This window comes from Callorhinus ursinus, unplaced genomic scaffold, assembly GCF_003265705.2.
Source record: "Callorhinus ursinus isolate GAN/ISIS: 27379988/994484 unplaced genomic scaffold, GSC_fseal_2.0 scaffold59, whole genome shotgun sequence".
In the NCBI taxonomy this organism is placed as follows: domain Eukaryota; kingdom Metazoa; phylum Chordata; class Mammalia; order Carnivora; family Otariidae; genus Callorhinus; species Callorhinus ursinus.
In genome coordinates this window covers 7,483,060-7,499,804 of record NW_027397121.1, presented here as the reverse complement: position 1 = coordinate 7,499,804, position 16,745 = coordinate 7,483,060, and the positions used below count along the sequence as shown (strand labels likewise).

General features: G+C 40.0%; 1 pseudogene; it reads left to right on the top strand.

Annotated features, from left to right (window-relative positions):
- The first annotated feature begins 4,680 nt into the window (after positions 1-4,680).
- On the top strand, positions 4,681-16,393 carry LOC141371181 (V-type proton ATPase subunit d 2 pseudogene; annotated as a pseudogene).
- The last annotated feature ends 352 nt before the right edge of the window (positions 16,394-16,745 follow it).

Below are 16,745 nucleotides of genomic sequence, written 5' to 3'. Positions count from 1 at the left end.
TTTTTCTTGTGGTTAATTTCTAGTTTCATAGCATTGTGGTTGGGAAAGATGCATGGTACGACTTCAATCTTTTTTAATTTGTTGAGACTTATTTTGTGACCTAACATGTTATGTATTCTGGAAATGTCCCATGTGCACTTGAAAAGAATGTGTATTCTGTTTTAGGATGGAATGTTCTGAATATTTGTGTTGGATCCAACTGGTCCAATGTGTCATTCAAAGCCACTGTTTCCTTGTTGATTTTTCTCTTCAGATGCTCTATCCGTTGACGTAAGTGGGGTGTTAAAGTCCACTACTATTATTGTATTATGATAGATTTTTTCCTTTATGTTTATTAGCTGCTTTATGTATTTCTATGTTTTTAAAAAGTTATGTGTGTCTTACGTAATAAATATTGCCCTACCTTAAAGTCATATAGTTATTTCTTTTACATTTGATCTGAAACTTTTAATATTTGTTTTTAATATTTTAGTACTTCGTTCATTTGGAGTTTATTTTTATGTATGATGAATGTATATCCAATTATTCCATTGTTATTTATTGAATAGTACATCTTTTATCCATTTATCTTTAATGTCCACTCTTCACACACAAGAAGCTCTGATACTATCTTTCCATTCTATTCTATTGGTCCAGTTGCCTACACACCCTGCCACCACCAATAGTGCAGGGTCTTAGTGACAGTATCAGTCTTCAGTAGTATCTTGCCTTTTCTTTTGTTTTTTAAGATTTTTTTTATTTATTTATTTGACAGAGAGAGAGAGCACAAGCAGGAGGAGCTGCAGGCAGAGAGAGAGGGAGAAGCAGGCTCTCCACGGAGCAGGGAGCCTGATGTAGGTCTCCATCCCAGGACTCTGGCATGACCAAAGGCGGACGCCTAACTGACTGAACCACCCAGGTGCCCATATCTTGTCTTTTCTTAACCTTGTACTACTTTGTTTTATTTTAAAATCAGTTTGTGTAAATTCCATAAAATATCCTGAAGAGACTCTTCTAGGAATTATATTGAAGCTATAGAACGTATTGGGAAGACTAACATTTTTGTAATATTGAGGCTTCTTAACCATGAATATGGTGTATCTCTCCATTTATACAGGACCTCACCACTGTCTTTCAATGTTTTTAATTTTCCCTGTTAGGATCTTGCATGCCCTTTCTTTCTGAGAATTTATTCCTGATGACTTTAAGTATTACTATAAGTTACTATCAAAAGGGACCATTTTATCACATTTCCTATCTTTTTGTTTGATAGAAAAATGCAATTGACTTTTTGTGTATTTCTCTAACCACCTTGCTAAACTCTCTTATTAATTCTTGTGTTTAGATATTTTTGTATTTTCTCTGTAGACGATCATATCACCTATGAATAATGAAAGCTTGCTTTCTTCCTTCTTACGCTTCTAACTTTCCTTCCTCTCCTCCTACTTTCTTTTCTTTTCAGCTGTTGTTCAAAGTCCCCTATTCCCTGCCTAAGTAAACCTAATGTATCATTTTCCATTTCATATTGTAAAATTTTACTCTCTAACAGGGTCTGCCTTTTTCTTTTAACCCAATGCCAATAATGGAATTTCAGTTCTTAGCCTTGAATTGCCAGTGACAACATTCTCAGCAAGATAAAAAGCAAAAAATGTTCTTTCTTGTCCCAAAAGCTGGGAAGAACAATGTATCTTTAACACAAAACTTTCTTATAAATGATATTTCTAACAAGGATAATTTTTCAAACTGCTAGGCTTCAGAGATTTGGGGTGAGGCCTGATAAAATTACCTTAACCCATAAAACATCTGTAATTTTGATTACTCATCTTTCTTAATAATTTAGTGTTCTTGTAATAATGTTGAGTTAACGTCTTCATCTACAGGAAGGTAAAATTACTTATGAATGTTCTCTGTCAAACCAGAAAAGAAACATTGGCATTTCCCTGTACTCACACACAGAGAATAAGATGGTTCTACTGGAATTTTTTTTAAAGAAAATGTGAGCGACTGTTGGATAAACCAAGCAGAGAGTAGAGATTTAAGGAGAGTGGTTGCATACGGAGCCTAAAAATGAGCCACAATAAAAAATTTTAAAAGATTTTTAATTTTAAAAGCCAAATTAAGATAAATTTGTACTTGGGGGGTGCCTGGGTGGCTCAGCTGGTTAAGCGACTCCCTTCGGCTTGGGTCATGATCCTGGAGTCCCAGGATCAAGTCCCGCATCGGGCTCCCTGCTCAGCAGGGAGTCTGCTTCTCCTTCTGACCTTCCTCCCTCTCATGCTCTCTCTCTACCATTCTCTCTCTCTCTCAATAAATAAATAAAAATCCTTAAAATAAAAAAAAATCTGTACTTGGGCCTCAGTGGGAAACTACTTGCCTCTGTGATCTTTCCCAGCTAGCTCAAAACTTTGCTGTTAAAGAATTATTCTTACTAAAAATCCAGAGCTGTTCGAAAATAAGAAAATTGTGGTATTTTATTGTGTTGTTGATTTTGTCTAAAGGTTTTTGCCAGAAGTCACTGGTGATATGGGTTCAAGTAGAGTGTTACCCATGAGTGTGTTAGCAGTTGAATCAGAGTGGGCGCTCCCAAACTTGAGTGCACCAGGATCGGCTAGAAGGCTTGTTAAAATGCAGATTCCTGGGACACCCATCCAGAGTTTCTAATTCAGAGCTAGGTCTGGGTTTAGACCTGAGATTTTGCATTTTAGTACATTTCCAGGTGATGCTGAAGCTGCTGATCCAGAGACCGTATTTCGAGAACTGATAGAGTAGAATGATAGTAATTTCTGTATTATGTTCTATCATCCGTTTTCCTAAGCTGATTGAGTTATAATTTCATCCGATTCAAAGTAAGTGATTCTTTGAGAAAAATGAGGCTAAGGGGCGCCTGGATGGCTCAGTTGTTAAGCACCTGCCTTCTGCTCAGGTCATGATCTCAGAGTCCTGGGATTGAGCACCAAGCCCTGCATCAGCTCCCTGCTCAGCAGGGAGTCAGCTTCTCCCTCCCTCTGCCTCTTCCCTGGCTTGTGTACACACTCTCTCTCAAAAAAAATAAATAAAATCTTTTTTAAAAATTTAAAAAAGAAAAATGAGGCTAAGATGGAGAGAATCTCCATGGAGAGCACTAAGAATAACCCAGCCTGGGTTTAAGTACACAATGCAGAACACAGAGGTTCTGTGTTGCTTTTTGAAGTAACAGAGATCCACAACCCATCACCCCAAGGTATTTTTTTAAAGAAACATATGGAAGCTGTGTGATTTTTTTTTTCCTCTTCTAGATGTCTGCATTTTCTCCTTTCTTTTCCTTGGAAGGAAAGTGCTACTGTACGACCTTCAGCTTTCCCAAGAAATTAATGATTTCCTCTTTTATTTGAGTGCAAATAATGCGGGACTTGATCCTGGGACTCCAGGATCATGACCCAAGCCGAAGGCAGTCGCTTAACCAGCTGAGCCACCCAGGCACCCCCAAGTACAGATTTATCTTAATTTGGCTTTTAAAATTAAAAATTGAGTGCAAGATTTATTTTTCCTGTGTGAAAGTCCATGTGAACTGTGTTTAGGATTTTTTAAATCCTTGACAATATATATATTGACTTATAATTTTCCTTTCTTGTAGGGTCCCTGTCAAGTTTTTAGTATAAGGGTTATACTAGTCTCATAAAATGAGAAGGGGATATATCCTCTTTTCATATTCTGTAAAGACTTCTGTAGGATTAGAGTTATTTTTTCCTTTGAGTGTTCGTTGCAACTTACTGGTAGAGCCATCAGGACTTTGCATTTCCCTTGTGGGAAGATATTCAACAGTCAATTCAATTTTTTCTGCTGGAAAGAGGATTCAGTGTAACTGAAAAATGATGAGTAGATCATTGTGTGGTACCCCCAACTAACGACTATTTTCAGAAAGAAAGAGCAAAGCTCCTTTCTATCACCTACCAGGTCCTGAAGAAAACTCATTCTTTGGATAGATGAGTCTAAGGGGTGGGCGGGGCGAGTGCAGGGCTCACAGGGAGAAGGCCTTGGGTTACTTTGGGAGCAAGAGCACCAAGAATTCAGTTCTAAGAGAAGGATCAGTGTTTTTTCAAACTTTTTTGTAGTTTGTGCTAACACAGACAAACATAAGCACACACATTTAATAGAAACAAATGTTACATGAAACTATAGTTATGCTCACTGCCTGTGATGCAGGCTGGCATTTTCTGTTCCATTTTATTCTAGTCCATCCCAAAGCTAATGGTCATTTAGCATGGTAATCGGCACTGAACATTGGTCTATTTTATTCTATCCCATTCCACTAAATATCTATATTTATTTATTATATATATGATTAAAATTTTCTATTACTATATACATATATATAATGTATGGGTGCTTCTCGGCCGCCGATCCCTGGCCTGGCTGCCCCGCGCCCCGGGGTTTGGGGGACGGAGCCTGGGAGCTGAGAATGCAGGGGGGGCGAAGCGGAGTACCGGGATCCCGGCCCTGGGGGCAGGAACAGCGCACACAAACTGGGAGAACCTCGGGGACGGTGACTGAGGGCACCCGGAGAAGTGGGAATAACCCCAAGCGGCTTTAAGCAGTGGGGACCCTCCGCAGCTCCCCCCGCCCCCACTGCGCCGAGCTCTGATTGACGTTCAGTGGAGCCAATCATAGCCAGGCCCCTGCGAGCCCGCTGATGCGCTCCCGGAGGATTCCGGAAGTCAGGGCAGCAGCCCCCGCAGGGGGGCCCCTGGGAGCCCTGAGGCTTCGCGCCTGGGGGGGCCCTCCCTGAAATGCCGGCGCCCTGTTGAAGACCTGGACGGAAGCGGTCACTGCGGCTGGAAACCCGAGGCTCCATGGGAGGTCCCTTACTGTCCCTGAGCGCCTGCCTGGAGGAAGAGGGCTCTGCAAATACCTGAAGAACGCGCAGGGGACGCTAATGCAGGTGAGATTTGGGGAGGAAATCGTGTCCCCCAGGCATCACCCAGCTGGGGTAGTGAGGAAGGGATACGGGCCTCTAGGTTTCTCTCCGGGTCTCTCCGGGTCTCTCCGTGGCGCCTTGGAGTGAGGTGGGGGAGAGCAGTGAGAACGGGTCTGTCCCCGACGGGAGAGGAGGGGCGGACCCTTAGACCCTTAGGCCCTCTACTGGTAGGAGGTGTACGAGTGCTCTTGTCCTCGCGGCATCAGTGAAACGAATCCAGGCCCTGGGAGAGGGTCCCCGGAGAATACCTAGAGTCGGACATTTATTCCTTCAGTTCTCATCACGTTTGTTCGGGAATATAACTCGTCCCCTTTCACGTGAGGTGGCTGCGTTTGTGCCACAGCCTTCTTCTCTCTCACACAACCCTCTGGCCTCACGCTGGGTCCCTCAGACTGAGACGCGGTTCGGAGGGACAAGTGGGAAAGGAAACCTCGGCTCAGGCACTGTGCACGGTGGCTTAAGCACGACCAGGGTTCCAGCCTAGAGAGAAGTATAAACCCTCTCCTCTTGCCTTCTCAAAGCCATCTTCCTACCTCCTTATAATCATCATGGACATAAATGCTGGCCTACTTGTCCGAGGTGCTCTGGTTATTAGAGAGGAATTTGAATAATATAGACGAAAAGCTTGAGTAAAAGCGAGTGGGGATACCAGGCCTCTTCAGCTTGACTGGTGGGTTTCCCACACTTAATAGGTGAGGTTCGCAATATCCCGCTGCTTGTAAGCTAGGGTGACTACAGATGTGCTAGAGGATGGAAGGGAGTGTGCCCTTCGGGAAGGCAAGTCAGCCTGGCAGGCAGACAGTGTGGCCAAGAAGCCACCAGGTGGGGGTCAGCACATGCAAGTGAGCTCCTGCTGCTGCTTGGATGGGAGGAGGTGTGGCAAGAGGCTGGGGAAAACTCATCCTGATGGTCAGTCTGAGAAGCAGTCAAGATGGAGAACTGCAAAATCTGCAGTACTCATTCTCCGGGAGTCCCAGTGCCCAATGACAGGCTCCACCAGGGATGGCCAGCCCCTGTGGGCTGAGCTCTGCAGGCCTGATCTGCATTCGGATCTCCCCTACTTCTTCACATGGTCAGGAGAAGTTGAGCCAGGAGCTCAGAGAGTAACCGGAAGGGCACACAGGCACCTGAGAAATGGTTACCTTAAATCCAAGAGATCCACTTCAAGAACTCTTCTTGCATTCCCCAAATTTTCCTCTGTGATTCAATGGGAGGAAACCAGGTCCCAGCGTTGATTAAAAACAAATAAACAGAGCGCCTAGGTAGCTCAGTTGGTTAAGCATCTGCCTTTGGCTCAGGTCATGGTCCTGGGATTGAGCCCCAAGTCTGGTTCCTTGCTCAGTGGGGAGTCAGCTTGTCCCTCTCCCTCTGTCTCTGCCCCTCCTCCCCACTCGTGCTCTCTCTCTCTCAAATAAACAAAATCTTTAAAAATAAATAAATGAACAAACAAAACTCTTAAGTGAGCATGTGTGAGTGTGTAAATGGTGCTACGCAGTGATGTGATTGGGTAATCAAAAGGGATATCCACCCCAGGCAAATACGAGGAGCAAATTTGGAGTCAAAGAAACTTGGTGTGGTCCCCAGATGCAGGGTTCATTAAAGAAAAGACACTGCTTTGGGACAGATTCTAGGACTGCAGTCGTCTAATGCCAGGGACTTGCACCTCTTTTCCTGCATTGTTTCCCAATTTTGCCCCGGTTCTGGCATTTAAATGTTTATACCACTTCAAGTTTAAGACTAATGGTTTGCTCTACAACCTCCTAACTCCCACTTCCCTGCTAGCCTCACACAAGTCATTTTCTCTTCCCAGGTAGTAAAAGGGGGTAATATGCTCATCTTCAAGTAAATAAGAGGGAGGAATGAATATTGTGAGGGAGGGAAAAATTGGGTCTCTGCAGTAGGGGAAGAGTTGCTAAAAATTAAAGAACTTACTGTATAAATGGGAGCTTCAAGACTAGCGTGTCTTTCCATTCATGTTTCCTTCCTCAGTTTGAGAGGAATTTTTGGCAGAGAACTGAAAAAACTGTCTACTCCTTCATCTCTCTCCTAACACCTATAGGTTCTCTCCTCCAAGTGTTTGTCCATTTCCGATTAGGGGAACATGAGAAGGGAGAATAATAGCTCAATGGTCTTTCCTTCACATCTCCCTGGAGAGAGTTGTGAAATAAATGCCTCCTTCCACAGGCTTAGGTGGACCTGAAATTCTCAGCATGTATCCAAAGAGTTGCAAAGAATATAATTTCCAACACATCACATATATTAACACATTTAAATAAATCTGTTAATCACCTTGTCATGTGTCCCATGGAATCTAATTACCCTAATTTATTGACACCCATCACTAATTTTTAAAATGCACAACCTCTTCCTTAACAGTTGGAAATTTTACATTGCACCTTTTTTTTCTTTTGAATTCATATTTTCATTTTCCTCCCCCTGTAGAATTTTTTTTTTCTCAACCCTGGCCCAACATTCTAATGTAATGTATTTTTGGTCTTGGAAATCTTTTCTTGATCCAATCTAGCATGCTTCTTTGCAACAAAATATGTTCTTAAAATAAATCTTTTATTTCCTGATCTAAGTGTTTGAAAAGTCAGATGAATCAAGATAGTACTACAATTATTAGAGATAATTGATCAAAATAATATAAATAACACAGATTTGAGTAAATAAAAGTAGAAAACATAAATTTTTAAAAAGTAACTATTTAATTGGAAATGTTTCTCTTACAGAGATGGATAGGGGCTTTATTTTCCCTACTTCATGTTGATGAAAGTTATTTATTGTTATTATGAAGCCAGTTCCATATGATTTCTATTCCTTTAAAAATATTTTAACATAAAGAACTAAAAAATCTTACTCACATATAAAAGTATGGAAACAGAATAAGTATAAGAATGGAAGGAATTTTGTTGTAGCAACTTCACCCAATTTTTAAAATTTCTTCTTGGTGGGCGCCTGGGTGGCTCAGTTGGTTAAGCAACTGCCTTTGGCTCAGGTCATGATCCTGGAGTCCTGGGATCGAGTCCCGCATCAGGCTCCCACTTGGCAGGGAGTCTGCTTCTCCCTCTGACCCTCCCCCCCTCATGTGTTCTCTCTCTCATTCTTTCTCTCAAATAAATAAATAAAATCTTTTAAAAAATAAAATAAAATAAAATAAAATTTCTTCTTGGTTATATGCCAAAACTCACAAGGTGCACTATTATTAAATACTATTTCAAATAATCGCACAACTCAAATGTAGAGTTCTTCTTCAATTTTGTTGAAGCAAAGAATTAGAAACTACCTGATTTGCAAAACTCTTTTTACACATTAGTTTCTTTCACTCAGTTCTTAGAAGTATACCAAAGAAGCTTTTAAAATTCTTATGAAATAACTAATATTTATACCTGTTAGAGGCATCTTGTTTGTGAAACTCAAATTGGATGAAACTAGGGTTAGAAAGAAACCCACAGATTTGGAAATTAAAAATCAATAGGTTCTGAATAAAGACCTTTTCCCCATTTTTTAATGTCATTTGGAAGTGCATTTAAAAATTATGACAGAGATGGGCACTAAACTATTGTGCATGTGTATGTGTGTAATTTCATGTGACTGTAGAAAATGATTAATTTTGTAATCATGCATTTGTTAGGTATAGAACAGTGTATCAACATCCAAGAGGGAGAAATTAATCCCAAATAAATGAACCTGGATTTCTAGAGTTTAGAGTATTACAACCAAGACTACATTTTGGAACATTTTGTTTTGTATCCCCAGATAAGTGGATTTCTGCTTTTAAGAACACAATTTAATCTACTCAGTGGAAATTAACTGCAAAATGAAGAGAAGGTATTAGATCATTACCCAGTGTAAGTTTACAGAAATTCTATTTCTGATTGCTATGTGAATTATTTACAGCAGAATCCACAAAATATTTCCATCAGATTAACCTGAATCTAGTGGGTATATATAAAAACAAATAAATGAGCAGAGAAATAACAGTATATCATAGACTTATACCCAAATAGAAAAATGTCTTTGTATGATCCAGTAATATTTGGTAAAAGTCCATAAAAATATTTCTTATATAAGTCAGAATAAGCTCAAGAAAACATATATTAAAGTACTCCCAATATGTGTTTATTTTACTCCAAAATATGATGTCGATCTGTCAGAAGTAAATGTCGAGACTTTTGCCTTCACTGCTTTCAAATCATGCAACCTAAGCCAGGGAAGCACAAATGAGACGAGTGAGTAGGTCTTTGTTAGTTCTTAGGGAACTCCGTTGCAAGTTACTATTTCTTTACATGATTTTTATAAATTGAGGATATTCTTTTTTTATTTTTAGAAAGAGAGCATGCGTGCCGGTGGGGGTAGGGGTGGGGCAGAGGGAGGAGAGAGAGAATCTTTTTTTTCTTCTTCTTTAAATTTTTTATTGTTATGTTAATCACCATACATTACATCATTAGTTTTTGATATAGTGTTCCATGATTCATTGTTTGTGCATAACACCCAGTGCTCCACGCAGAACGTGCCCGGAGAGAGAGAATCTTAAGCAGGCTCCACACCCATCGTGAGCCCAGTGCAGGGCTCAATCTCACAACCCTGAGATCATGACCTGAGCTGAAATCAAGAGTCAAATGCTTAACCAACTGAGCCACCCAGGCACCCTTAAACTGAGAATATTCTAATGCCAAAACAGATAAGGATTGGAACCTTGCCATGAATTTGTCACCTGAATGAAATTTAAAAACCACCACCATCAGTATTTCTTGCCAATGCTAAGGAGCCATTAATCCTTTAAAATTAGAAAAGGAAGCCTTCTGGGCGCCTGGGTGACTCAGTCCTGGGACCAGCCCCACCTTGGGCTCCCTGTTCAACGGGGTGTCTGCTTCTCCTGTTCCCTCTGCCTCTGCCCGCCCCCCCCCCGCCCACTAGTGCGCACTCTCTCTCTCAAATAAATAAAATCATAAAAAAAAAACAAGAAAGAAAAGGAAGCCTCAAGGTTATCAGATGCAATTTTTCAGCATTCCAACTTTTCCACTGAGGAATTATGCAAATCCAGAATATTGTAACACAGGCCAAAACTCCCCCATTTCTTATGCCACATATCACCCTTAACATATAAAGTTACTCAACTTGGAGCATTATTGACATTTGGAGTTGAATAAATTATTCATTGTCAGGTATCCCGTGCATTGTAGGATGTTTAGCAGCATTCCCCACCTCTACCCACTAGCACTGATCCCCGACCAGAACCCTTTCAGTTATGGCAATAAAAAACTGTCTGCAGATATTGCCAGGTGTCTCCCCTGAGGGGCAAAATGGTTGAGGATCAGTGCCCTTAACAGAAATATAGAAGGACACAAAGTTGTAGTTAAAGGAGGCTTCATGTCTACAGGTTTTGAACTGTCCTTTTCTTTGGTACTCAGAAGTATTTTATTCCCAGGTCAAGGCACCATAATTAGATCTTGGATAGGTAAGTGGTACACCTTCCTCTTGTAATGTGGGAGAAAAAGATTAAATACTATAAGAGCAGTCATAAGCATGTCACTTTTATTTTTTTTTTAAAGGGGCTTAAAACACCAAGCATTTGATTAAGCACATCACTTTTTCAAGAGTATGCACATGGATGTTGTGGGTCTAGATTCCCTTAAAATTTTCTGTGCCTATGTCCCCTTTGGAAAGCCTTCTGATACCCCCGAAAATACAAAACCCCAGTTTGAAGACTGCTACTCTTGGAGACTATTACAAACACTGGTACAAACACAGAGCCATGCTAAATAGAGCAAATAAGTTCTACATGCAAGACATGAACTTCTTTCTTTTTATCTCTAGGGTAAAAAAAGAAAGAAAGAAATACCCATTCCCTAAAATCAGATCAATTCCATATCCTGAACATTTAGGAACATTTTCAACTCCAGCTGCCCAGCTGCTCAACACAGATCGCCTCACATAGCACAAAGATTCCTCCCTTGATATTAAATGGAAATGTGAAAACGACCTCAGCATTTAGAAACCTTAAGTCTTACATGAATTGTTCTAACAGTCCAATGAATATCATTAGTATAGCTTTGAATTCCCATAGAAAAATGTTAGTTGGGTATTAACTAGATTTAAAGATTTCACAGTGTCTTCAGCAGAAAGTGACACAAGGGCTGTTAGAAATGTAAGCTCTTCTCTCTACTGTTTTTGTAATTGTCTACCCAGTCATGACAATCGTGAAAAATGTTAACAGACATCTGAGAAGTGAAACACATGCTCAAGTGCAGCAACCATTTAGGCAGAAGATACCAGACCAAGGTCCCAAAGTCAATTAGAGATTTTAGAAGTTTACATTAGGTTAATATTAAAGAAAAATATAATCAGGGTACCTGGGTGGCTCCGTAGGTTAAGCAACCTTTGGCTCGGGTCATGATCCTAGAGTCCTGGGATCGAGCCCTGCATCAGGCTCCTTGCTCAGCGGGGAGCCTGCTTCTCCCTCTCCATCTGCCTGCCACTCCCCCTGCTTGTGCTCTCTCTCTTTCTCTCTGTCAAATTAAAAAAAAAAAATCTTAAAGAAAAATACAATCACCATTAATATAAAAAATTTGTCTGTGGGACGCCTGGATGGCTCAGTGGGTTAGGCGTCTGCCTTCAGCTCATTTCATGACTCAGGATCCTTGGGATCTAGCTCCGCATCTTCCAGCGCCCCTGCTCAGCGGGGAGTCTGCTTCTCCCTCTCCCTCTGTGCCTCCCCCTGCTTGTGCTCACAAGCTCTCTCTCTTTCTCTCTCAAATAAATAAAATTTTTTAAAAAAATTGTCTGAGAAGTATGACACTTTAACTTTTCCCAGATACTGTAATTGGAATAACATGAGGATTCCATGTCATTTGTGATACTGAATTTTTAAGTTGTATCTCTGAGCACCCATGACTACGTTTACATACCTCTAACATTAATTTAAGACATAACAAAGTCTGCTCTATAAGGTAAGTGAATGAAATTTAGGACATTCCATTTAATGTAGCCTTTCAATTTGAAAAGATGGGGGCTGCCAAAACTTGTAAGTAATAAGAGATCCTTCAGTGGGTAAATGGATAAACAATTGGTACATTCACACAATGGAATATTTTTAAGCAATTTTTTTAAATGAGCTATCAAACCACAAAAAGACATGGAGGAAACTTAAATGCATATTGCTAAGTGAAAGAAGTTATCTGAAAAGGCTACATACTGTGATTCCCAACTATATGACATTCTGAAAAAGGTCAAACTGGAGACAGTAAAAAGACGGTAAAAAGATCGGTGATCACCAGGGTTTCATTGGGAAAGAGGGAAGCGGAGAAGAATAGATGGAGGTCAGGGTATTATTAGGGCAGTGAAGCTATTCCGTATGATATTGAAATGGTGGATACATATAATTACATATTTGCCAAAACCCATAGAATGTACAATACAAAGAGTGAACCCTAATGTAAAACTATAGACTTTACTTAATAATGTAACAATAGGGTGCCTGGGTGGCTCAGTCGGTTTATCAGGTCATAATCCCAGGGTCCTGGGATCAAGCGTCATGTTGGGCTCCCTGCTTGGCAGGGAGTCTGCTTCTCCCTCTACCCCTGCCCCTGCTTGTGATCTCTCTCTCACTCTCTCAAATAAATAAATGAAATATTTTTTTAAATAATGTAACTACATTGGCTCATCAATTGTAACAAATATACCACAGTAGTGCAAGATGTTACTAACAGAGGAATTTGGGAGAAGGTAGGGAGTGAGGGAACATATGAAAACTATCTGTACTTTCCACTCAATTTTTCTGTAAACCTGAAACTGCCCCCCCAAAAAAGTATTCTTAAAAAAAAAAGGCATGGTTTTATATGGACAGAAATGCTATGATTCCATTTTTATTTTATACATGATGAAATCAGAGCAGGGACATAATTTAAACTCAAAATGCACAAAATAATTTAACTTATGAAAATGTTTACCCAGCTCAAGAATATTAAATAAGCGTAGATTAAGTTCTCTTGAATTTACTTTGAGTAATCGTCTACATACTAGTTTAGATTTTTAGTGCAGAGAGTTTTTTTTTTAAGTTTATTTATTTAAACAATCTCTACACCCAACGTGGGGCTCAAATTCACGACCCTGAGATCAAGCATCACATGCTCCACCAACTGAGCCCGCTGGATGCCCCACTGCAGAGAAATTTTTAAAGTCTTTTTATGACCACTTATTGGTCTACAGTCCAGTTGCATATCTGATTTTTATTTTATAACTTACCAAAGACACTGAGGAAATTAAACCAGAATTATATTTTCCCATTTTTCATACAAAAATGTTTTAGGAACAGGAAGTATATTTAAAAAAAACCGTTTAAGCATTCATTATAACTTAGTTATTTTTACATGAGTTTGTACTTTTTCATCTTACATTTATCAGAGTATAGTATTTACTTTTGAACTAAGGTTTTATAATAAGTCTATACTTTTCTAATTTGCAAGGCAACTTTCTTGCCATTCACAACTATCGGGGTGGAGCTAGAGTGTATTATGCTAAGAAAAATTAAAGAAAGACAAATACCATATGATTTCACTCAAATGTGGAATTTAGGAAACAAAACAGATGAACATACGGGGTTGGAGAGAGAGAGAGGGAAATAAACCATAAGAGACTCTTAATGATAGAGAACAATCTGAGGATAGATGGAGGGAGGTGGGTGGGGGATGGGTTAAGTGGGTGATGGGTATTAAGGAAGGCACTTGTGATGAGCACTGGGGGGTGTATGTAAGTGATGAACCACTGAATTCTACTCCTGAAGCCAATTTTGTGCTGTATGTTAACTAATTAGGATTAATTAGAAATAAAAATTCGAAGAATAAAAAAAAAAAGGAAGACAACTTTTCCAAGTAGAAAATCATTAAAAGATCCATCCTCTGAAGGCTAATTTCTTTAACTTACTTAACCTAATTGTGTTACTTACAGATTGGAATTTTTCTCTGCAATCTCTGGAAAAAAGGGTGGTGGAGAACTCAGGTTCACAGATCCTGTACTTTGACCTTATCCCAGCCTGGAATTTTTCTTAAATGTTATGAACATTTAAAGCATTAGGAACCGTGGTTAATTTCTCCCCCCCCCCCACCGCCACCCTGCAACTATGTATTTGAGACTCCTGTCTTGGATTCATGTGAGTTAATAATAATCTCTTGGAATCAATAAAAACAGGAGCGCCATTGAACATGACGGACAATAGTTTTCATTTTCCAATATCCTCCAGATGAGGACTTCGTTGTAATTTAAGGGCACCTTCCAAAGAAGGCTCCTTTCCTTGAAACCCACAGTGTAGCCACACCAGTTCTCTAAGAAACAAGCAGCAGACTCCCAGCCTTTAAATTTCCTACTCAAAAGACATACAAACTGATCGGCATTTTCTCCCATGGAAACTGTATACCTGGTCAATTTTCCAGGGCCTTGTTTTTAAGTCAAGAACTCTGCAGCCTACTCTCCTTCTCACAGTCTGGGTTTGTTTCCTGGGTTTACTTGGGTTATCTCGCTGATTCACTGTTGCTGTAAAAACGGGGCTGAGCATGCTGTGTTGAAAGCCACTCACTGAAAAAGCAGAGGAGACTAGTCATGAAAACCCTATCGGCTGATAGATTTCTTTCTGATAACTGCTCATAAATGGTAGCACTTTTTTTTTTCCAATCTAGAGCAAATCTTCAGGAGCTGACCAGGATCCAGAGCTGTTTCAGCCTAACTTGGCTGTGATCTCCTTCCCTATGCTTGAGGGCATGGAGCTATATGGACTATATGTCTGAAAATACCCTAGATGAACTGAATATTGAATTACTGTACAATAAACTGTACAAATCTTACCTCGAGGCATTCTATAAATTCTGTAAGAATCATGGTGATGTCACAGCAGAAATTATGCATCCCATTCTTGAGTTTGAGGCTACCAAAGGTGCTTTTATCACTTTTAACGCCTTTGGCATTGAACTGAGTAAAGATGACCGGGAGACCCTCTACCCGATCTGTAGCGAGCTCTATCCTGAGGGGTGGCACCTGTTGGCTCAAGCAGAAGACTGATCAGATGAGGAGAGTAGCAGACCGTTATGGAGGATATAAGCCTTTGTTTGAGACTGTGGGTGATGGCAGCAGAAGAAAGACGTTGGAAGATGTGTTTTATGAGCGTGAGGTACAAATGAACGTGCTGGCATTCAACATGTAATCCCACTACGGCATGTTTTTCGTATACACAAAGCTGAAGGAACAAGAAATGAGAAATATCATGTAGATAGCAGAATGCATTTCACAAAGACATCGAAGTAAACAGTTACATTCCAGTGTTATGGCCCAGTGTGGGGCTTCAAATGAAGAAAATCATAAATATTAAGAAGAGGTTTTGAGGAAAATAAAAAGAATTGTGTTATATGATCTGGGTTATTCAAAAATAATCCATACTGCACCCTCATGAATTGCAGGCTCACTGGAAACAGTAAACTAACCCTGAAACAGTGTTTCTTTTTTTTTCCAGCAGCTTTAAATTTTGTTTCCACGTTTATGTCTCATTTTTTACCAGACCTTAGACATTAATTCTAATTAACCCTATGGTAACTTTTTCTAGTCTTGTTTGGTTGTATTAAAAATCAGATCTAATTTTTAAAAAATAAAAAAAAGAAATGTGCAGCTTCTGCACCAAAACAGCTGGAGTTTGAGATTCTAGATCCTCTTGGATACCTCACTTTCCACTTCACAATTAACCCATGTTTTTACATAGGAAGGGAGAAAAAAAATCTATCAAATAATGGAAAAAATAATTAGCTTCTTGGGAAAGTTGAAAATTATCCAACAACCCCTTTCCAAGGGGAAAATAATGCATATATTAGAAGAGAAAACACAGTGATATAGCTTCCCTAAGCTTCTCAAACACCGAGCATCACCCACCTACGTATCCTCCAGAGAGCAACAGGTGGATTGTAAAACAGGAGATTTACTGATTTCAGGCTGCAAGTTCTGCACATTAGCGGCTCCCGTACTGCTCCCCAGTATCAATATGGGAAAACAGACTTTGCCAGACTTCAGTTCACATCAAGCAAGACACCTCACTAGAGTCTAAAATGAGGCTAATTTAGATCACAAAATCTAGAGGTAAACAACAATTTTGGCTTGAAATTTTCCAGCAACCAACTCAAAATGCTGTTAACAGTGGCTGTCATATAAAATGAATCCAAAGCAAGACCAGGAAATTTCTCAAGTTCCTATTTTTAAAAAGTGAGCCTCTCAACAATACTGTTTTAGGAAGTCCAATAGGGGGTTTCACAGGCCTGTTTCTTATGTGATCACTCAATATAGGTAAACATCAGGGTACCTGGGTGGCTCAGTTGGTTGAGCATCTCCCTTCGGCTCAGGTCATGATCCTGGAGTCCCAGGATTGAGCCCGCATGGGGCTCCCCGCTCAACCGGGAGTCTGCTTCTGCCACTTCCCCCACTGGTGCTCTCTCTCACTCTCTCTCTCAAATAAATAAATAAAATCTTTAAAATACGTGTGTGTGTGTGTGTGTGTGTGTGTGTGTGTATAAACATCATCAAACCAAAAGATAATTCTGTAACAAGAATTCTACAGAGACCCAAGGCATTACAGAAGGATATGTACAGCAATAGAAAAAAAAAATACAAAGTAACCCAGAAAAATAAAGGGACTAACTCTTACTGGTATGAAGCAGGTCAAGAAAAGTTTCCTGGAGAAGGAGACATCTGAATGGAATTTTCCAAGTAAGCAGTAGAAGGGGAACATTCCAGACAAAAGAAACCACAAGAAAGTAAAGGCAGGCAGTCATGAATCAGC